The sequence below is a fragment of the Enhydra lutris genome, unplaced genomic scaffold (genome assembly GCF_002288905.1).
Source record: "Enhydra lutris kenyoni isolate GAN:26980312 unplaced genomic scaffold, ASM228890v2 scaffoldscaffold19, whole genome shotgun sequence".
Taxonomy (NCBI): Eukaryota; Metazoa; Chordata; class Mammalia; order Carnivora; family Mustelidae; genus Enhydra; species Enhydra lutris.
This window is the reverse complement of record NW_019154103.1, coordinates 11457061-11481530: the sequence shown is the minus strand read 5'-3', so window position 1 is coordinate 11481530 and position 24470 is coordinate 11457061.

The following is a 24470-nucleotide window of genomic DNA, read 5'->3' as shown; positions in this document are numbered from 1 at the left end:
GGGTGGCTTAGACAGTTAGGAGCCTGACTTTTGATTTCAGCTCAGGTCATGATCTCAGGGTCTTGAGGCTCTGTGCATGAGGAATCAGCTGAAGATTTTCTTTCTTCCCTCTCCCTCTGCCCTTTCCCCGTTCTCACTTTCTTTCTCTCTCTCAAATGAATAAATATTTTTTTTTAAAGGAGTGATAAAGAGAGAATTTTTAAAGCAGCAAGAGAAAAAATAAAAAAAGTTATATTCAAGGGAAATCCCAAAAGGCTGTCAACTGATTTTTTAGTGGAAATTTTGCAGGTCAGAAGAGAGTGGCAGGATATATTCAAAGTGCTGAGGAGGGTGGAGAAGCCTACAACCAAGAAAACTACATCCAGCAAGGATATCACTCAGAATAGAAGAAGAGACAGAGTTTCTCAGACAAACAAAAGTTAAAGGAATTCATCACCACTAAACCAGCCTTATAAGAAATGTTAAAGGGGATTCCTTGAGTGGAAAGAACATAAGCAGGAATAAGAAAAAGTAGGAAGCATAAAAGCAGTAAAATTAAGAGTATCTATAAAAATCAGTCAAGGGATTCACAAAATAAAAGGATGTAAAATATGACACCATAACCTAAAATGTGTGAGGGAGAGGAATGAAAAATTTTGTGTTTTTAGAATGAGTTCAAACTTAAGTGGCCATCAATGTAACATAGACTGCTATATGCATAAAATATTATTTATAAATTTAATGGTAATCATAAACCTGTTATAGATATGGAAAAAATAAACAGAAAGGAACCCAAGTATATCACTAAAGAAAGCCAGTAAACCATAAGAGGAGAACAAGAACAGAGAACTACAAAAAGCAATCATAAAACAAGTAACGAAATGGCAATAAGTATACACCTATCAATAATTACTTTGAATGTAAATAGACTAAACACTCCAATAAAAAAATATAGGATAACAGAATGGATGAAAAAGTAAGACCCATCTATATGCTGCTTAAGAGAGACTCATTTCAGACCTAAAGACACACGCAGATTAAAAGTGAAGGGATGGAAAAGTATTTAGCATGCAAATGAAGTGAATAAAAAGCCAGAACAGCAACACTGATATGAAATAGAATTTAACATAGACTATAACAAGAGACAAAGACATTATATGATCATAAAGGGAACAATCCAACAAGAAGATACAGTAAATGCAAATAATGATGCACCCAACATGGGAGGACCCAAATACATAAAGCAGATAATAACAAACAGAAAAGAAGTAACTATAATAATACAATAAGAATAGGGGACTTTAAAACTCAACTTACATTATTGAATAGATCATCCAAACAGAAAATCAATAAGGAAACAGTGGGTTTGAATGACACACTGGAACCAGATGTCTTGAACAGATATATTCAGAACATTCCATCCTAAAACAGTGGAATACACATACTTTTCAAGTGTACATGGAATGTTCTCCAGAATAGATCACATGTGAGGCCATAAAACAAGTCTCAACAAATTCAAAAGGTCAAAGTCACACCATCCATCTTTTCTGACCACATGATATGAAATTAGAAATTAACCACAAGAAAAAAATCTGGAAAGAATATAAAAGCATAGAGGTTAAATAACATGCTACTAAATAATAAACAGACAAACCAAAAAATCAAAGAGGAAATAAAAAAATAAATGGAGAAAAATGGAAATGAAAACACACTAGTCTAAAATCTTTGGGATGCAACAAGAGCAGCTCTTTTTTTTTTTTTTTAAGATTTTATTTATTTACTTGACAGAGATCACAAGTAGGTAGAGAGGCAGGCAGAGAGAGAGGGGGAAGCAGGTCCCCTGCTGAGCACAGAGCCTGATGTGGGGCTTGATCCCAGGACCCTGAGATTATGACCTGAGCCGAAGGCAGAGGCTTTAACCCACTGAACCACCCAGGTGCCCCAACAAGAGCAGTTCTAAGAGGGAAGTTTGTAGCAATACAGTCTTACCTGAAGAAGAAAGAAAAATATCAAAAAGCAAACTAAACTTCTACCTAAAGGAGCTAGAAAAAGAACAAGAAACAAAACCACAAAACAGTAGAAAGAAGGAAATAAGAAAGATTTTGAAATATGCCAACAAATGTGGACAACTTAGAAGAAACGGATAAAGTCCTGGAAACAAATAGCCTTCCAAAACTGAATCAGGAAGAAATAGAAAATTTGAACACAGCAATTACCAGCAATGAAATTGAATCAGTAATAAAAAAACAAACAAACAAACAAACAAACCCAAAACAAAAAACCCAACTTCCAACAAATGAAAGTCCAAGACCAGAAGGCTTCACAGGTGAATTTTACCAAACATTTGAAGGAGGACTGATATCTATTCTTCTGAAATTATTCCAAAAAATGAAAGAGGATGGAAAGTTTCTGAATTAATTCTATGAGGCCATCACTACTCTGATACCAAAAACCAAATAAAGATACTACAAAGAAAGAGAATGACAAGCCAATATCTCTGATGAACATAGATGCAAAAATCCTAAACAAAAGAGCAAACCAAATCCAATAATACACTAAAAAATTCATTCACCATGATCAAGTAGGGTTTATTCTGGAATGCAAGAGCAGTTCACTGTCTACAAATCAATCAATGTGATATGTAACATCATAAGAGAAATGATAAAAACCATGTGTTCATTTCAATGGCTGTAGAAAAAACATCTGACAAAGTACAACCTCCATTCATGAAAGAAACCCTTAACAAATTAGGATTAGAGGGAACATACCTCGACATAATAAAGGCCATATATGAAAAGGACATAGCTAACATCATACTCAATGGTGAAATACTGAGCTTTTCCCCTAAGATCAGGAACAAGACAAGGATGTTCACTCTCACTACTTTTATTCAACATAGTAGTGGAAGTCCTAGCCACAGTAATCATACAACAAAAAGATTATTTCTTTTGCAGCCAAATCAGCAAGAAAGAAGTAAAACTTTCACTATTTGCAGATGACATGATGCTATGTATAGAACACCCCAAAGACTCCAACAAAAAATTACTAGAACAGTTAAATGAACTCAATAAGCTCACAGGATACAAAATCAATATATGGATTTCTATGCACTAATTATGAAATTGCAGGAAGAGAAATTAAGAAAACAGTCCTATTTAAACTGCACCAAAAATAATAAAATATCAGGAATAAACTTAACCAAGGAGGTGAAAGACCTTTATCATGAAAACTATAAAACACTGATGAAAGAAACTGAATATGACAGAACAAAAGGAAAGACATTCCATGCTCATGAATTGGGAAAACACATACTGTTAAAATTTTGATACTATCCAAAGAATTCTATAAATTTAATGCAATCTCTGTCAAAATATCAACATTTTTCAAAGAACTAGTACAATCCTAAAATTTGTATGAAACTATGAAATATCCTGTATAGCTAAAGCAATCTTGAAATAGAAGAACAAAACTTACCATAACCCCAGATTTCAAGTTATATTACAAAACTGCAATAATCAAAACAGTGTGATACTGGCACAAAACTGGATACACAGATGACTGGAACATGATAGGAGGCCCAGAAATACACATGATATAATACATGATTATATTATAAATTAATTTTTGACAAAGGAGGCAAAAATTTTCAATGGGAAAAAGTCTCTTCAACAAATGGTACTGGGAAAACTGTAGAGCTACAAGCAAAAGGATGAAACTAGACAACTTTCTTATATAATACACAAAAATAAACTAAAAATGGACCAAGGACCTAAAAGTGAGACCTGAAACACAAAAATCTTTGAAGACAGCACAGGCAGTAATTTCTCTGACATTGGCCATAGCAGTATTTTTTTCAGTTATGTCTTTTGAGGCAAGGAAAACAAAATAAAAAATAAGCCATTAGGACTACATCGAAATGAAAAGCTTCTGCCTAGCAAAGGAAACAATCAATAAAACCAAAAGATTGACCAACAAATGGGAGAAGATATTGGCAAATGACATATCTGATAAAGAGTTACTATCCAAAGTATACAAAAACTTACATAGCTCAACACCAAAAAACTAAATAATCCAATTAAAAATAAGCAGAAACATGAACAGAGAATTCCCCATAAAAGACATCCAGATGGCCAACAGATACATGAGAAGATGCTCAACATCATCCATCATCAGAGAAATGCAAACCAAAACTAAACGGGTATTACCTCACATGTGTTCAAATGGCTAACATAAAAAAACCACAAGAAACGAGTGTTGGTGAGCATACAAAGAAAAAGGAATCTTCTTGCACTGTAGTGGGACTGCAAACTGGTGCATCCATTGTGAAAAACAGTATGGAGTTTCCTCAAAAAATTAAAAATAGAATTACTATATGACCTAATAATTCTGCCAGAGGGCCTTTACTCAAAGATTATTAAAACACTAATTTGAAAAGATACATGCATCTTTATGTTTATTGCAACATTATTTATGATTTCTAAGGTATGGAAGCATCCCAAGTGTCCATTGATAGAATGGATAAAGAAGATGTTGTGTATACATACAATGGAATATTACTCAGCCATAAAAAATAATGAAATCTTGCTATTTGTAGCAACATGGATGGATCCAAAGGGTATAATACTAAGAGAAATAAATCAGTCAGAGAAAGACAATTTCACTCATGTAATTTAAGAAAGAAAACAAAGAAACAAAGAGAAAGGGACAAAGGTAAAAAACAGACTCTTCATTACAGAGAACAAACTAATGGTTACCAGAGGAGAGGTGCATAGGGGAATGGGTGAAATAGGTGATGGGGACTAAGAGTATACTTATCATGATAAGCACCAAGGAATATACAGAATCAGTTGCTGAATCACTATATTGTAAACCTAAAACTAATACAATACTGTAGGTTAATTATACTGAAATTAAAAAAAATGAATAGCAAGATACAAACTGAATTATAAAAACTGTATTTGTATTGTCTTAAAATACAGCAGCATTTTGAATTTGTGTTGACCCCACAACTGTAGAGTGTGGAGGAAAGGAAGAGGAATGTTACATTCATTTATAGGATTATGTGGTCCTTGTATTCATAGTTTTTGTATTTTTCTGTACATTCTGTGTAAACTTACTAAGATGTTTTCTATTTCCTCCAGTTGCTTCCTGCCACAATTTGGTGGAAAATAGTAAATATTTATTAAATTTTATATTAACAAAATAATAATTAAATTAGATATTTATACTGTCTTCTGAAGATCATTTCTTTCTCTTTAAACACTGGAAATTTGAAAGTGGTATTCTTTTTTTTTTCCCCAAATGTTTACCTGTATATACAATTCCACTAATTTGGTTACTTTGTCTTTCATCACTAGAAGATTAATGAACTCTTAAATATAGTGCTGGGAAACATTTAAAACCTGGCTCTCCTGTTTGGGAAGGTAAACTGTGTTTTGTAGCAGTTTTTAATTTCTATGACATACTCAACATCAATATTCTTAATATGGCTCACTTCAAACTATCAACATGATGACACCAAACACGGAATTGGGGAAAGATGCACACAGCTGGCTCTTGCGGGCTCCTGCTAGCCAACTCCAGAATACTTGTAGCTTAAGTATATTTTTAGAAGAAAATTCTGCATTCTACTTTTTGTTCCTCTCTCCTTAAAGTTATTAACATGCAAATAAAGTATACTCCATAGGATATTCATAGATTAATTTTTTTCATTAATTAGTGTGAAATGTCAATCTTTTCTAAATATTTTCAAGGTAATTTTATTATTTTCATGTTAATAAAATTATATAAAGTAAAGAAATTGATTCCAAAAGAAAATATACAGAAGACCAAAACTGATAGTACCCTGTATCAAGGCTATAAAATTTGCTTAACTTTTGTGCTCAGTACCATACAAGATATTTTCAGGTAGAAACAGCACTTATTTGTTGCTCATAATATGTCAGAAATTTCTCATAACTTGCCCCATTCAATCACCTCAAAAATCTTTGTCATCATCTTATAGGTGAGGAAACTGAAGCATATCAGGGTTTCTAATTTGCCCAAGATCATGATCAGTTGTGATTTAAAACCAAATTACAAAGATGTCAAAATCTATCCTTTTCCCACTTTGTTTCTAAGATTAGTTGCCCTTAAGAAATACTTCTGAGTGTTATGTAAAGCTGTGCATATTTCAAGATTGAAGAAAATACAGGAATCACTCTTTATAAACTTAAAATACATAGGAGACACATGTGTACAGAAGACTGAACTTTGTCTTGAAGGCTTGGGTGTCTCAAGCTTAAATAATACATTTAGGACCCACTGATTGACAATCCAGTCTGAGACAACAGAAGTCCTTAGACAATGGGAATCAAGGGACTTTAAGGGAAGAAAATAGTCTGTGTTCTCTGCATAAAGAACTGACTGAAATGTGAAAGGCTCAGTGAGATGAGTTATGAGATTTGTAGTGGTCAAAGACAGAGACTAAACTATGGCAGAACCATGGAGGTAAAAAGATGAGATCAGATCAAGAAATATTTGGAAGGTATAGCTGATAGGATATGCCTTGATTTCATATCAAGAGTGAGACAGAGGGGGCACCTGGTGGCTAGGTGGGTTAAGCCTCTGCCTTTGGCTCAAGTCATGATCTCAGGGTGCTATGATCAAGCTCCGTGTCGGGCTCTCTGCTCAGCAAGGAGCTGGCTTCCCCGTTCTCTCTGCCTGCCTCTCTGCCTACTTGTGATCTCTGTCTGTCAAATAAGTAAATAAAATCTTTAAAAAAAAAAAAAAAAAAGAGAGTGAGACAGAGTTGTAGATGCTATTGTTTGGGGTAGTTACAAACACTGGAAGTTGATGTAATTCTGCTGTCTGACAGCTATCTGTCTCCTTTCTCCAGAGAATTTCTCTTGACTGAGGATAAAAAAAGCTGACTCCCTTTCTTTAAAGTAGAAAAACTGAGATTCAGTTTATGCTTCTGTATCATGCCAATCCTTTTTTTGAGGAAACATTCTAGTCTTTCCCCTTTCTTTACCTGCTTTATTTTTCCCTTATATTCCCCCAAGCAATACTCACATCTGAATTATTGTTCCAAACTCCGTTTCAAGGGAACATGGCTTAAGACAGGCATTAAGGATATCTTAATATTATGACTGAAGGAAGTGAAGGTATTATTTGCACTTTGACAGTTGTATTCTGTTCTTAACATTTTAGTTCCAATCTGTTAGTCTCCTAGCTTTCCTGCAGGATAGAGTGAGACTTTAGAACAGTTACCTAAAATAAACCCTGTTCTTTTTTTAAATTTTGTTTTATTTTTTCAGTGTTCCAAGATTCATTGTTTATGCACCACACCCAGTGCTCCATGCAATATGTGCCCTCATTAATACCCACCACCAGGCTCGCCCAACTCCCTGCCCCTTCCCCTCCAAAACCCTGTTTGTTTCTCAGAGTCCAGTCTCTCACGGTTTGTCTCCCCCTCTGATTTCCCCCAACTCACTTCTCCTCTCCTTCTCCCAATGTCCTCCATGTTATTCCTTATGCTCCACAAGTAAGTGAAACCACATGATACTTGACTCTCTCTGTTTGACTTATTTCACTCAGCATAATCTCTTCCAGTCCCATCCATGCTGATACAAAAGTTGGGTATTCATCCTTTCTGATGGAGGCATAATACTCCATTGTATATAGGTCCCTATCTTCTTTATCCATTCGTCTGTTGAAGGGCATCTTGGTTCTTTCTGCAGTTTGGCGACTGTGGCCATTGCTGCTATGAACATTGGGGTACAGATGGCTCTTCTTTCCACTACATCTGTATCTTTGGGGTAAATACCCAGTAGTGCAATTGCAGGGTCATAGGCAAGCTCTATGTTTAATTTCTTAAGGAATCTCCACACTGTTCTCCAAATTGGCTGCACCAACTTACATTCCCACCAACAGTGTAAGAGGGTTCCCCTTTCTCTACATCCTCTCCAACACTTGTTGTTTACTGTCCTGTTGATTTTGGCCATTCTAACTAGTGTCAGGTAGTATCTCAATGTGGTTTTGATTTGAATCTCCCTGATGGCTAATGAAGATGAACATTTTTTAAATGTGCCTGCTAGCCTAAAATAAACCCTGTTAATGGTTCGCAATAAACTCTTTGTGTTTTAATTAAAGATGGGTAAGAACTTTATTACAAATGTAAATATTTAATACATAAAAAATGAAGTATTCTAAATAAATAAAATCTTAAAAAAAATGAAGTATTCTCATATGAGTGGACTGAAACTACATTATAATCCAAGTATTTTTCTTACACCTAATGCAAGACTTTTGTTATCATGAATTAACATAAAAAAATAGCCTAGTTGCCAAGTTCTTTTTCATCTACTCTCTCTCTTCAAAAAAAGTTGAGGTAGATAATACAGATTATTCTGTTTTTTTGTTTTGTTTTGTTTTGTTTTTAAAGAATTTATTTATTTATTTGACAGGGAGAGATCACAAGTAGGCAGAGAGGCAGGCAGAGAGAGAGAGAGGAGGAAGCAGCCTCCACACTGAGCAGGGAGCCGATCCCAGGGACTCGATCCCAGGACCCTGGGATCATTCATGACCTGAGCCTAAGGCAGAGGCTTAACCCACTGAGCCACCCAGGTGCCCCAGATTATTCTGTTTTTAACACACGAGACATAAGTTTTTCATAAGCATTTATAGATAGTAACCTTATAAAGATAATTCTCTTTATTTTTCTTTAAATTTTCTGTATTTTGAAAATTGTATTTCATAATGCCTTTTTTTTTAGTTTTAAGGAAAAGTAGGTGTTTACAAATACATATGACTATGCTTAGTCAAAGACTACTGAAATATATCTTTGGTTTTCATGGCTACATTAGTGTGTTGAGAGCGGGAATTTTTGTATGCTTAAAGGTTTGCCTTGGCTGCAACTTGCATGTGAATTTGTATTTATTATCTGCATGAAAGGTTTGTAAAACTCTCTATGATTGCCTTATGCATTAACTTCTTCAAAACATTAAACATCAATAGGACATGGCAATTTTGTTATGCTCTAAGAGGAAGAACCCACTTTTCTTTCTGAGATAAGAACCCAAATAACTGAATTAAAGGTGATTCCTTTTGTCCAGTCCCCATTTGTCAGTTAGAATTTTTACGCTGTATTAATGCTAATGTCCAATGGAGTTCTATATAAATTTACATATTACTCACCTAGAAGTATAAGCTTATTTAGTCAAATATTTAGTTAAATTCGTTCCAGTAAATAAAATTATATTAATTTTATATTCTATTGCTAATTGTAAGGTAAAATCTCTTAAGAAAGACATACTTAGAGACAAGATAATCATTGTTTTCTCCATTTCAATTTGTGGTATTCAGTTTGAGATGTTCAAATCAGAAATGTGGGGTCATCTTTTATTCTTCCTTCCCTTGAAACATGGAATATAGTATCCATTGTTAAGCACTAATTATTCTCCCGCCAAAATATATCCTGAATCTATATACCTTCTCTTTATCTCTACTGCTAATACTCCAACTTGAGCCACTATCATTGCTCATCTAAACTGTGACAGTAGCTCTATAATTAATTAGCTTCCTCTCTTGCAACATCTAGTCCCATTTTCTCCTATGTAACAGCTAAGAGGTTACTTTTATTGAACCTATATTATTTTTAGTTTCCTGCTTATAAATTTTCAATTTATATTACTCATACTACATTGAATAATTTGGAAAGCTTACTATAATGGGTTGAATTGTGCCCCCCAAAGATGTACTCAAGCCCTAACTCCCTGTACCTATGAATGTGAACTTATTCAGAAATAAATCTTTCTGCAGATGTAATTAAGCTAAAGATCTCCAAATGAGATCATTACGGGTTTTGGGTGGATCCTAAATCCAAAGACGGGAGTCATAAGAAGAGATCTGGGACAAAGGGAAACAGAGAAGTGATGAAATGATAGAGGCAGAGATTGCAGGACAATCACAATCCAAGGAATGACAAGAATTTCCAGCAGTCACCAGAAGCTAGGAGCAAGGAATGGAAGAGATGCTTTCTTGGAATCTTTAAAAGGAGTCTCTTAATTTCAGACTTCTCTCCATCAGGATTTCAGGGAAAATCTCTGTTGTTTCAGCCACCAAGTTTGTGGTAATTTATAATATCAGCCTTAGGAAACGAATATTCTAATAGCCTATGAATTTCAGTAAGGTCTTGTCCTCACTATACCAATCCAAACCTCATCTCATGCCATTCTCCCTTTTCATTTATTACACTTCAGCCTCATTGGCTGTCTCTGTTCTTGTAATACATGACAATCTTTTCACTGGCTATTCACCCTGCCCTGAAAGCTCTTTCCCATATCTTCCTGTGTTCTCACACTTCAGGCCCCACCTTAAATTTAGTCATCTCTCAAGTGAGAATGCCCTTATCAATATAAAAATTTGCTTTTTATTGCATCTTCAACTATCATAGCAACAAGTTTATGTCCTTACAGCAGTTTGGACTTCTGGAATTTTTGTTATTTGTTTATTGGTTATTTTCCCCATTAGTCTGTACAATTCTTACGAGTAGGAAATATGTATTTTCAAATACTTCTCTATCCCCAATGCCTAGCAGAGTGCCCATAATAAAATACCCAACAAATATATGCTAAATTAGTAAATGACTGAAAGAATGAAGTTTCTCAGTTATTGAGAAAAGGATTCAATATACTTTCTTGAAAAATGTGCATTTATTTTCAGACACATTAACTGCGGCTAGAAATTTACTTGAAACATTTTATTAAGTTAATAAAGTGACTTTCATCATTACTCTCATCATAGTTTGTTCCAGTTTCTGGTAAAACAAACAAACAAACAAACCCATAAACTTAGGAAAACTTTGATCCTACATATATATATCTCAGACTCATATACCTCTTCTGCTATCAGAACATTTTCTCTGCCTCAAGAGTTGTGCTGCATTCACATTTCAGTAATAGATGTCGTAATTTTGCACGTCACATAATCCAACCTGAAATCAACCTTAGGGGACATCAAAAAAATTGAGAAGCTAGCTCTATCAATACTTAAACATTGCTATTTGTCTTAGAAAGTAAGAATAAGTATCTTAGAAGAATAATGCTTTACCAGGAATGAAAAATAAACCTATTTCTTGACAACAGAGAACCTTACCTAGTTGTGCTAAATTAACTTAAGTTAGTCATTTAAAATTATTTGTCAAGGTCTCAGAAAAAAACATTCCTTGACTTATGTTAATGTCAGCTACTACAAGAATAGGAGGTTTGATATATATACAGTTAAACAGTCACAGGAGTAAAGCAAGTGCTATGCTGAGGGAGAGACTGTTAAGTCCAAAAATCTCTATTTCTTGACATTTCCTTGTTTATAAAAAACTTCTTGCTGATAGAGTTTAACTTATTATTTTTTTTAAACTGAGCTAAATCAGTAAAAACAATGGGTGTTTAAAGAGTCAGAGGGTGAGACACCTGGGTGGCTTAGTCGGTTAAGCATCTGCCTTCGGCTCAGGTCATGATGCCAGGGTCCTGGGATAAAGTACAACATCGGACTCCTTGCTCAGTGGGGAGTCTGCTTCTCCCTCTGCCTGCTGCTCCCCCTGCCTATACTCTATCTCTGACATAATGAATAAAAAATTTTGAAAAACAAAAAAGAGTCAGAGGCAAAACAAAGCAGGTGAAACTTTCATACCTAAGGGATGTGTAATTCATAATTTATACTTTTTATGTCAAATTTTAAAGGTCCTATAGATTTATTTATTTAATATTTTACTGAGGTTGACTCTGTAGCATTTCTGTAGAATGATAATGATATAAGCCAATTCACTGCTTTGCTTTTTTGCTATGATCAGCTTATTCTCAGAACTAACCATCCCTTTAAATATCATTTGAGACTAAAAGTAAGTAACACAGAAGACAAGATAGAACCAACTAACTGAATTCCATTGTCTGTATAATTTTTTTGTTTTGTTTTGTTTTTTAAAGATTTTATTTATTTATTTTACAGAGAGAGAGAGATCACAAGTAGGCAGAGAGGCAGGTACAGAAAGAGGAAGGGAAGCAGGCTCCCTGCTGAGCAGAGAATCCGATGCGGGGCTCGATCCCAGGACCCTGAGACCATGACCTGAGCTGAAGGCAGCAGCTTAACCCACTGAACCACCCAGGCTCCCCTGTCTGTATAATTTTTTATTGTTCTGTAGAATTCTTTGCACTGTTATCAAAGAACTGCAAACTCAAATAGCAATGTGCTTCAACATTCTATCACCATTTTCTGACCTGAGAACTATTACTATTTACATTACTTGATATCTGATGCAATATATACTGATTTGAAAAAATATGCCAGCTCCTAAGAGGCATAAGGATCTCCACTTTCTGATATTCATTCCTTTGTCTTGTCCCCTCGTACACAGTGTCAGCATTGGTTTATAAGACCAACAAAATATGGTATACCTCTGCCATTAGGGCTTCTCTCTCTCACTTTTCTTTTTACCTCTTTGACCCCTTGCTCTAGGAAGCTTCCTAGAGCAGCTGCCATGATCTAGGGATAGGTCCATGTGGTAGAGCACTGACACTCCTGCTAATAGGTGAGATGAAAATGTAAGCTTGGAAGAAGATCCTCTAGCACCAGATGCTCCTTCAGATGACTGCAGCCTTAAATAACATCTGCACTACAACTTCATGAGAGACCCTGAATCAAAGCCATTTAACTAAGATACTTTCAAATTCCCAAGGTGTAGAAATTATAAGATAATAAATATTTGTTATTTTAAGACAATAAATTTTGGGGTAATCTCATACACAATAGAAAACAAATACATATACTATGTACAGAGCCATTTCTATCACATTATGTTTAAAAACAGAATAATCATGATTTGGAACAAGAAGCGATTGCAAAAAATTCACGAGCTAATTTTACAAATATTGTTAAAGATTTAGAGGTAACAGGACCTAACCTCAATTAATTTGATCCAATTAATTTGCCAGGCAAAACTGAATTAAATAAAATGGCTTTTATTATGTTAAAAACTTTAAATGTGATACCGTATGGAGAACTATCAAGGACGATTTCATTAGGGCTTAGGAGTTATAAATAAATTCTTAATTATGAATCATAATTTGTAATATTCTAATTTTTGAATCAGTACCTTTAATTTTAAAACAATATGCCTATTAAGAGAGATAAATAAAATATTCTTAAGATGTTTCAATGAGTTGATATCTCAATTATTCTAAAACATTATATATAGGAATGAATTTCCCTACTTACAGGTGTAGAATAGTAATTTGTAAATATTTTTAAAAATATAAGTATTATATGTAGGTAAAAACTAAAGCTAATAAAAATATAAAAACTATTAATAGCTTATATTTTGATTATATGGCAGATGTTAATATGTTTTTTATTTAGTTAGATGCAGGTAAAATTATGCAATAACATGTAAATTAAGTAATAATTATGTTTCTATATAAAATAAATAATGAGTATGATGAGGTGTTACCTTTGTTGTTGGCTTATATAATAAAATAATACCATTTGAAGAAAAATGTAATTTGGGGGGAATTCTAGTAAATGTTGATAATATGAAGGTTTATTGCATTAGTTTATAGTAGAAAAGGAACGCATGATGTGTTTCTCCCTATCTGTTATCCCATTCCAAATCTGCACTGTTTAATGAGAACTATGAAGGTTTTGGATACACAGAAAAATAAATATGATCAGATAAGTTAGTTGAAAAGAAGCTCCAGAATGTAAACTAAAATTTAAGAATTTTGTCAAGTCTCCAGTATTTTCTGTATCTATGTAATACTGATGCTAAGTCACAGTAGGAAAAATTTCATGAAAGAGACTATGAAAGGTCAAAAGAAGAGTGAAGCACTCAGGCCTAGAAACTACTGAGAAACTATTACCATCACTTCACTAGGTGTGAAGTCTAGGGAGTAATTAATCTAAAATGAAAGTATGGAAGAGGAATATACCCATAGGAAGAACAGAAAAACATAACTTCCTCTCCATTCAGGAGGGAGAAAGCCTGGAAAAAATACCCAGCTTCTTCCTTTGCCCTTTTCCCCCATCTCCTGCAAGTGTATGCCTTTGGCCAAAAATGCAAGAGCAACCGGGAGTCAAGAAACCCACTGATACTGTTTGTGAAGATCATATCTCCCAGGGCACAAAGAAGCGTGAAGAATGAAGGTTGAACCTGGAGGGGATAACTATAAATAAGCAGCACATCTGCAGTCACTGGTGAAAGTTTGTGATATTCAATAAACTTTCTAAGGCAGAAAATTATCCTATTCTTTTGAGAACGGTAACAATTTACAGCATTGTTTCAAGCAAGAGGGGCTGTGTAGCTTTTCTTCAATTAATGACAAAATCCAACTGACAACATTCTGTATTCCTTGTTAACCATAATCTTTTCCTTGCCCCCCTTCTTAGTTTTCTACCATATATCCTGTGTGCAATTAAACACAATCCTTTGCTGAATATGTTATTATTCTGTTCTTTGTTAGTAATTACAGTGGATACCCTGTCATTAGGCAAAAAGGCAGGCTGTTAATGATCTAATTCTAACATTATCATTCTAATTACTCAGTATGCTGGTCATGTCACTGATTAATTCTGTCACCCTGCTACCTATGCAATTAATAAAATGATACTGAATAAATACACCAGATGTTGAGCTGTGATATTGAATATCCATGTATTATCAAAGTAGTTGAAGCACTCCTAAATGAAAAGAAATACTTTTTTTTTAACCCTCACTTAACTTTATTTAGTTGCCAATATTTCAAATACTTTTATTCCATGTCCAAATATATTTATGCTAAGTCCAAAAATAATGATATTTCAAATTGATAGAAGTTTATTTTATTTTCTATTACCACACTCTTGATTACCTTGGTTCCTTTCTTTCCTGTTACAATGTAAGTTATTTCAGGCAAGACCTGTTTTTAGTTTGTTTATTTGTTTGTTTATTTGTTTTGGATCTCCATGACCTAAACCAGTGCTTGCCACACAGTAATCTTGTAATAAATATTTTTATGAATGAATGTATTACATTTCATGGTATTTCTCCTCTTGAGAGTTGAAAATATCCTGAGTAATTCTAGCTATCATGTTGTGACAAAAACATGATCTTTTATTAGTACAATGAATTCAGGGGAGACGGAGATTAAAACATAAATAATTATTGAGAGATACTTCCTGTTTATAAACTTTCTATTAAAAGATTAAAATGATCCCTTTATCATTTCAAAAATCTGTGATTCTATACAATATTTGTCACATATTAATGCCTAACATAAGATTTCATTAAACAATGCTATTTTACTTTATTATTATTATTATTGTTATTATTATTATTAACCACATATGCATCCTTGTGTTGCTTTTCACATGGATTTTTTTTTTTTTAATTTGAATATCAGGAGGATATGGATACTGGTGTTGATTGCCTAGGGAAGAATTTCTCAGGCTGACAACACTGAAAAGAAAAATTTCAACTTTTGGTATCTGAGAGAAGAATCCAATTACTGTATGGAACATGATTTATCAGGTACAGACTTTGAGGATTTATTAAGAAATGCTGGAAGAAAAGTAGTAAAGATTAAGAGGAAAATTTCTACAGCAGGGCAACTCAGAAGTTGAGTGCACACAGACACCAGATCCTGAGAAAGTCATCTAAATCTATGCTGCTCTCTCTGCCTTGTGGAGGCCAAAATAAAATTAAAGCCCTGTTTAAATATTCATCCTCACCCCAGCTACAATAGGACAGGACCTTCTGCACAAAATATCACTCTTTTTCTTAGAAGACAACATGACTATTAATAGTTAATAAAAGGCAGGGCGCCTGGGTGGCTTAGTTGGTTAAGCATCTGACCTTTGATTTCCACTCAATTCATGATTTCAATGTCATGGGATCACGCCCTGTGTCAGGCACCGTGCTCAGTGGGGAGTCTGCTTGAGTTTCTCTCCCTCTACCTCTGCTCCTACCACCACTTGCACCCTCTCTCTCAACTAAATAAGTAAATCTTTAAAAAATAGTTAATAAAAGGCAAGAAATTGCTAGAAAAAGATAAGTTTAGGGGAAATAATGGTGCTTTCAGTTTCATTCTTCTTATACTGGTATCTGGGAAGATCAGAGTTTGTTTCCATCAAGAAAAGTGCATCAACAAAATTAATTAACTGATTAAATGTTTAAACTCTTCTCATGGAAGTCAAACCTAGAAAGAAAGGAAGAGGAGACCCTTAAGGTTAAGCCCACACTGCAGAAATCTACAAACAACTTTTTTTTAAAAGATTTTATTTATTTATTTGACAAACAGAGATCACAAGTACGCAGAGAGGCAGGCGGGGGGGGGGGAGGGGGAAGCAGGCTGCCTGCTGAGCAGAGAACCTGATGTGGGGCTCGATCCCAGGACCCTGAGATCATGACCTGAGCCAAAGGCAGAGGCTTTAACCCACTGAGCCAACCAGGCACCCAACAAACATCTTTTAAAATTCTCTCCATATTACTTGCTTTTCCTTCTCCATACAACTAAATACAGGTCATTCTAAAGTTTTTATGCCTTTGTATTTCTTAACTTTTCTTTATTGACTGTCTTGGAATCTTTTTTGTCTTTATTACTTATGCAGATTCTATCCCCAGCCCTAACCCTTCTCTGATGGATTTTTTCTCAATGGATTGATAATTTAGGTATTTAGATTATAACCTGACTCTACTTCTTTTTTCCCCAGACTCAGGTCCGTATCTGGAAAATTAAAAAATTTGGTAATTTGTAATTTCCGCCCAAGTGAAACAACCCTGCTCAAGGTGTTTAGTTCATCCAAAGAGATAGGAGGTTGACCTCTCAAGAGTGCCTGGATTAAAAATTGAGGACATCAGATTCAGGACTCCTTAGACCCAAATTTGTCAATAGTAATTTATTCTGGAAACAATGTAAGTGTTTCTGGTGAACTTAAAACCTGATTTTCAGTAAAATGGAACTACTGTAATCTCAAAGAATAACTAAACACTAAAGTTTACTAGTTCACTGGACGTGAGCTTAGCCAGAGCAGCTATTTGAGTATACACAATTAAACCTCCTATGCTCTTTACAGATTTAAGTACTTGAACATCTGACAGGCCTACCAAAGGATATGAATAACCCTGAGCATTTTCCTCTTGGTTCAAAATTAGGATTTCTAGGAGGAGGAGTCAAGATGGTGGAGAAGTAGCAGGCTGAGACTACTTCAGGTAGCGGGAGATCAGCTAGACAGCTTATCTAAAGATTGCCAACACCTACAAATCCAACGGGAGACCGAAGAGAAGAAGAACAGCAACTCTAGAAACAGAAAATCAACCACTTTCTGAAAGGTAGGACTGGCGGAGAAGTGAATCCAAAGCGACGGGAAGATAGACCGCGGGGGGAGGGGCCGGCTCCCGGCAAGCGGCGGAGCAACGGAGCACAAAATCAGGACTTTTAAAAGTCTGTTCCGCTGAGGGACATCGCTCCAGAGGCTTAACCGGGGTGAAGCCCACGCGGGGTCAGCATGGCCTCAGGTCCCGCAAGGTCACAGAAAGATCGGGGGTGTCTGAGTGTTGCAGAGCTTACAGGTATTAGAACGGGGAAGCCAGCTACAGAGACAGAGCCGAAGAGTGAGCTCTAAACCTGGGGTAACATTGAACTGGTCGCAGGCTCGGAGAGCTTGGAGTGTGGCCCGAGGCCAGGGTGATGGGAGTAATTGGGCGCTTTTCTCTGAGGGCACACTGAGGAGTGGGGCCCCGGGCTCTTGGCTCCTCCGGGCCGGAGACTGAGAGGCCGCCATCTTCATTCCCGTCCTCCGGAACTCTACGGAAAGCGCTCAGGGAACAAAAGCTCCCGAAAGCAAACCCGAGCGGATTACTCAGCCCGGCCCCTGGTAAGGGCGGTGCAACTCCACCTGGGGCAAAGACACTTGAGAATCACTACAACAGGCCCCTCCCCCAAAAGATCAACAAGAAATCCAGCCAGGACCAAGTTCACCTACCAAGGAGTACAGTTTCAATACCAAGGAGAGCAGCGGAATTCCAGAGGAAGAGAAAGCAAAGCACAGAACTCATGACTTTCTCCCCATGATTCTTTAGCCTTGCAGTTAATTTAATTTTTTTTTCTTTTTCAATTTTTTTCTCTTCTAATTTTTTTTAACTTTTACCCTTTTCTTTTTTAACGTTTTTAAACTAGCTAATCTAATATATACATATATATTTTTTCATTTTTATATTTTTTCTTTATTCGTTTTCTTCTTTTAATTGTTTCATTTTTTTTTTTTTCTTTCTGAACCTCTTTTTATCCCCTTTCTCCACCCTCACGATTTGGGATCTCTTCTGATTTGCCTAAAGCATATTTTCCTGGGGTCTTTCCCACCCTTTTAGTATTTTACTTGCTCCTTCATCTACTCTTATCTGGACAAAATGACAAGGCGGAAAAATTCACCACAAAAAAAAGAACAAGAGGCAGTACCAAAGGCTAGGGACCTAATCAATACAGACATTGGTAATATGTCAGATCTAGAGTTCAGAATGACGATTCTCAAGTTCTAGCCGGGCTCGAAAAAGGCATGGAAGATATTAGAGAAACCCTCTCGGGAGATATAAAAGCCCTTTCTGGAGAAATAAAAGAACTAAAATCTAACCAAGTTGAAATCAAAAAAGCTATTAATGAAGTGCAATCAAAAATGGAGGCTCTCACTGCTAGGATAAATGAGGCAGAAGAAAGAATTAGCGATATAGAAGACAAATGACAGAGAATAAAGAAACTGAGCAAAAGAGGGACAAATAGCTACTGGACCACGAGGGCAGAATTTGAGAGATAAGTGACACCATAAGACGAAACAACATTAAAATAATTGGGATTCCAGAAGAAGAAGAAAGAGAGAGGGGAGCAGAAGGTATATTGGAGAGAATTATTGGAGAGAATTTCCCCAATATGGCAAAGGGAACAAGCATCAAAATCCAGGAGGTTCAGAGAACCCCCCTCAAAATCAATAAGAATAGGTCCACACCCCGTCACCTAATAGTAAAATTTACAAGTCTTAGTGACAAAGAGAAAATCCTGAAAGCAGCCCGGGAAAAGAAGTCTGTAACATACAATGGTAAAAATATTAGATTGGCAGCAGACTTATCCACAGAGACCTGGCAGGCCAGAAAGAGCTGGCATGATCTATTCAGAGCGCTAAACGAGAAAAACATGCAGCCAAGAATACTATATCCAGCTAGGCTATCATTGAAAATAGAAGGAGAGATTAAAAGCTTCCAGGACAAACAAAAACTGAAAGAATTTGCAAACACCAAACCAGCTCTACAGGAAATGTTGAAAGGGGTACTCTAAGCAAAGAGAGAGCCTAAAAGTAGTAGATCAGAAAGGAACAGAGACAATATACAATAACAGTCACCTTACAGGCAATACAATGGCACTAAATTCATATCTCTCAATAGTTACCCTGATTGTTAATGGGCTAAATGCCCCAATCAACAAACACGGGGTATCAGAATGGATAAAAAATCAAAACCCATCTATATGTTGCCTACAAGAAACTAATTTTAGACCTGAAGACACCTCCCCATTTAAAGTGAGGGGGTGGAAAGCAATTTACCATGCTAATGGACATCAGAAGAAAGCAGGAGTGGCAATCCTTATATCAGATCAATTAGATTTTAAGCCAAAGACTATAATAGGAGATGAGGAAGGACACTATATCATACTCAAAGGATCTGTCCAACAAGATCTAACAATTTTAAATATCTATGCCCGTAATGTGGGAGCAGCCAACTATATAAACCAATTAATAACAAAATCAAAGAAACACATAACCAATATACAATAATAGTAGGGGACTTTAACACTCCCCTCACTGAAATGGACAGATCATCCAAGCAAAAGATCAACAAGGAAATAAAGGCCTTAAATGACACACTGGACCAGATGGACATCACAGATATATTCAGAACATTTCATCCCAAAGCAACAGAATACACATTCTTCTCTAGTGCACATGGAACATTCTCCAGAATAGATCACATCCTCGGTCCTAAATCAGATCTCAACCGGTATCAAAAGATTGGGATCATTCCCTGCATATTTTCAGACCACAATGCTCTGAAGCTAGAACTCAATCACAAGAGGAAATTTGGAAAGAACCCAAATACATGGAGACTAAACAGCATCCTTCTAAAGAATGAATGGGTCAACCAGGAAATTAAAGAAGAATTGAAAAAATTCATGGAAACAAATGATAATGAAAACACAACGGTTCAGAATCTGTGGGACACAACAAAGGCAGTCCTGAGAGGAAAATATATAGCGGTACAAGCCTTTCTCAAGAAACAAGAAAGGTCTCAGGTACACAACCTAACCCTACACCTAAAGGAGCTAGAGAAAGAACAAGAAAGAAACCCTAAACCCAGCAGGAGAAGAGAAATCATAAAGATCAGAGCAGAAATCAATGAAATAGAAACAAACAACAACAACAACAAAAAAACAGTAGAACAAATCAACGAAACTAGGAGCTGGTTCTTTGAAAGAACTAGTAAGATTGACAAACCCCTGGCCAGACTTATCAAAAAGAAAAGAGAAAGGACCCAAATAAATAAAATCATGAATGAAAGAGGAGAGATCACAACTAACACCAAAGAAATACAGACAATTATAGGAACTTCCTATGAGCAACTCTACGCCAACAAATTTGACAATCTGGAAGAAATGGATGCATTCCTAGAGACACATAAACTACCACAACTGAACCAGGAAGAAATAGAAAGCCTGAACAGACCCGTAACCAGTAAGGAGATTGAAAGAGTCATCAAAAATCTCCAAACAAACAAAAGCCCAGGGCCAGATGGCTTCCCGGGGGAATTCTACCAGACATTTAAAGAAGAACTAATTCCTATTCTCCTGAAACTGTTCCAAAAAATAGAAATGGAAGGAAAACTTCCAAACTCATTTTATGAGGCCAGCATCACCTTGATCCCAAAACCAGACAAGGATCCCATCAAAAAAGAGAACTACAGACCAATATCCTTGATGAACACAGATGCAAAAATTCTCACCAAAGTACTAGCCAATAGGATTCAACAGTACATTAAAAGGATTATTCACCACGACCAAGTGGGATTTATTCCAGGACTGCAAGGTTGGTTCAACATCCGCAAATCAATCAATGTGATACAACACATTAATAAAAGAAAGAACAAGAACTATATGATACTCTCCATAGATGCTGAAAAAGCATTTGACAAAGTACAGCATCCCTTCCTGATCAAAACTCTTCAAAGTGTAGGGATAGAGGGCACATACCTCAATATTATCAAAGCCATCTATGAAAAACCCACCGCAAATATAATTCTCAATGGAGAAAAACTGAAAGCTTTTCCGCTAAGGTCAGGAACACGGCAGGGATGTCCGTTATCACCACTGCTATTCAACATAGTACTAGAAGTCCTAGCCTCAGCAATCAGACAACAAAAGGAAATTAAAGGCATCCAAATCGGCAAAGAAGAAATCAAACTATCACTCTTCGCAGATGATATGATACTCTATGTGGAAAACCCAAAAGACTCCACTCCAAAACTGCTTGAACTTGTACAGGAATTCAGTAAAGTGTCAGGATATAAAATCAATGCACAGAAATCAGTTGCATTTCTCTACACCAACCACAAGACAGAAGAAAGAGAAATTAAGGAGTCAATCCCATTTACAATTGCACCCAAAAGTATAAGATACCTAGGAATAAACCTAACCAAAGAGGCTAAGAATCTATACTCAGAAAACTATAAAGTACTCATGAAAGAAATTGAGGAAGACACAAAGAAATGGAAAAATGTTCCATGCTCCTGGATTGGAAGAATAAATATTGTGAAAATGTCTATGCTACCTAAAGCAATCTACACATTTAATGCAATTCCTATCAAAGTACCATCCATTTTTTTCAAAGAAATGGAACAAATAATCCTAAAATTTCTATGGAACCAGAAAAGACCTCGAATAGCCAAAGGAATATTGAAAAAGAAAGCCAAAGTTGGTGGCATCACAATCCCAGACTTCAAGCTCTATTACAAAGCCGTCATCATCGAGACAGCATGGTACTGGCACAAAAACAGACACATAGATCAGAATAGAGAGCCCAGAAATAGACCTTAAACTCTATGGTCAACTCATCTTCGACAAAGCAAGAAAGAATGTCCAATGGAAAAAAGACAGCCGCTTCAATAAATGGTGTTGGGAAAATTGGACAGCCACATGCAGAATAATGAAATTGGATTACTTCCTTACACCACACACGAAAACAGACTCAAAATGGATGAAGGACCTCAATGTGAGAAAGGAATTCATCAAAATCCTTGAGGAGAACACAGGCAGCAACCTCTTCGACCTCAGCTGCAGCAACATCTTCCTAGGAACATTGCCAAAGGCAAGGGAAGCAAGGGCAAAAATGAACTATTGGAATTTTATCAAGATCAAAAGCTTTTGCACAGCAAAGGAAACAGTTAACAAAACCAAAAGACAACTGACAGAATGGGAGAAGATATTTGCAAATGACATATCAGATAAAGGGCTAGTGTCCAAAATCTATAAAGAACTTAGCCAACTCAATACCGAAAGAACAAATAATCCAATCAAGAAATGGGCAGAAGACATGAACAGACATTTCTGCAAAGAAGACATCCAGATGGCCAAGAGACACATGAAAAAGTACTCCATATCACTCGGCATCAGGGAAATACAAATCAAAACCACAAAGAGATATCACTTCACACCAGTCAGAATGGCTAAAATGAACAACTCAGGAAATGACAGATGCTGGCGAGGATGCGGAGAAAGGGGAACCCTCCTACACTGTTGGTGGGAATGCAAGCTGGTGCAACCACTCTGGAAAACAGCATGGAAGTTCCTCAAAATGTTGAAAATAGAACTACCCTATGACCCAGCAATTGCACTACTGGGTATTTACCCTAAAGATACAAACGTAGTGATCCGAAGGGGCACGTGCACCCGAATGTTTATAGCAGCAATGTCGACAATAGCCAAACTATGGATGAACCTAGATGTCCATCAACAGATGAATGGATAAAGAAGAAGTGGTATATATACACAATGGAATACTATACAGCCATCAAAAGAAATGAAATCTTGCCATTTGCAATGACGTGGATGGAACTAGAGGGTATCATGCTTAGCGAAATAAGTCAATCGGAGAAAGACGACTATCATATGATCTCCCTGATATGAGGGAGAGGACATGCAACATGAGAGGTTAAGGGGGTAGGAGAAGAGTAAATGAAACAAGATGGGATTGGGAGGGAGACAAACCATAAGTGACTCTTAATCTCACAAAACAAACTGAGGGTTGATGGGAGGGGGGGTTGGGAGGGGGGTGGGGTTATGGGCATTGGGGAGGGTATGTGCTATGGTGAGTGCTGTGAAATATGTAAACCTGGCGATTCACAGACCTGTACCCCTGGGGATAAAAATATATTATATTTAAAAAAACAAAAACAAAAACAAAAAAAAATTAGGATTTCTAGAAATACAAGTCTTCCTTACTTCATTTATTATTTTTTCTGGCAGGATCTAATGATATGCCCTCCAATTTTGTTGACACCAAGACTACTAATAAATAGAAGAAATAAATGAGCAAACTAAAAAAATCAGTTTTAACTTTTAAATGTTGCTTTGGTTTTAAAGTTTCATTTAAATTCAGTTCAAACCCATTCTGTAGAGACCTTTTCTAATATGTGAGACCCAAGTATCTGACTTTTTTAGAAATGTGTCTACTGAATTAATCTTACTTTTCAAGTTTAATTTGGGCAAGCTAGAAGAATAGTAATATTTAAGATCTACTACAGCATCCCTATCTAGGGCAAATTATTTTCTTCCACACTATGTCTAATGTTCATAATTGGGGTTCCATTATTTTCTAGAATAGGAAAAAGTCTTTCATTTATTTGCAGAAATGGAGCATTTGTGATTAAGATTAAAAGTGTCTTTCTCTTTGGTGTGCTTTAAGACTGCATTTGGACTGCATTAAGATAAGAGTCCTAGATAAACGGCACTTAAATTAGGATGAGTTTTGGATTTATGAATTGCAGTATAAAAGCTCTTATTAAAGTTTGCATTTTAAAAATACCATGAAAATAAATACCTGTATAGTGGAGTAATACAATGGGAGCTGGGACACCTATGTTTTGATATTCATTTTGCATGTAACCAAAATATAGCATCTCATGTATATATTTTCAAAGCTTTCTGGATTTTTTAACTCATGGTAACAACCAAAAATTGGGACTAATTCTTCATGAATGGAATTAGTACTCTTATAAAAGAATTTTAAGAGTGATCTCATGCCTCTATCCGCATGTAAGGACAGATAGAAAAGGCAACTGCCTGTGAACCAAAAAGCTAGCTCTCACTAGAAAGCAAATCTACAGGTACCTTGATACTTGATTTTCCAGACTCCAGAACTATAAGAAATAAATGTTTGTTGTTTATAAA